The following is a 310-nucleotide window of genomic DNA, read 5'->3' as shown; positions in this document are numbered from 1 at the left end:
AAAAAAAAAAAGGCCAAATCCAAGGTTTGTAGGCAGAAGAATTCTCTTTTTTAGGTAAAAAACCCCTCAACAAGCCACTTCTCCGCAGCCTGATCCTTCTGAGTCTGCAGTGGGACCGTTTCGAGAAACGAACACCGGCAGGGAAGAGTTATTTGGAGAACAGCAAGGCCAGCTTCGCGTGAAAAAAGAAGAGCAGCTGGTGCTTCTGCCTACCAGCGGACGGCCCTCGCACCGCTGCAGCTCCCGCACGACGCCCCCGGGCCACAACCTCCCCGCGACCCCCGGTCAAACTACGCCCGTGCGGCGGCGA

Source organism: Haliaeetus leucocephalus, unplaced genomic scaffold (assembly GCF_000737465.1).
Source record: "Haliaeetus leucocephalus isolate CR32 unplaced genomic scaffold, Haliaeetus_leucocephalus-4.0 Scaffold217, whole genome shotgun sequence".
NCBI lineage: Eukaryota > Metazoa > Chordata > Aves > Accipitriformes > Accipitridae > Haliaeetus > Haliaeetus leucocephalus.
The sequence above is the reverse complement of the archived record's forward strand: the minus strand, read 5'-3'. Positions refer to the sequence as shown.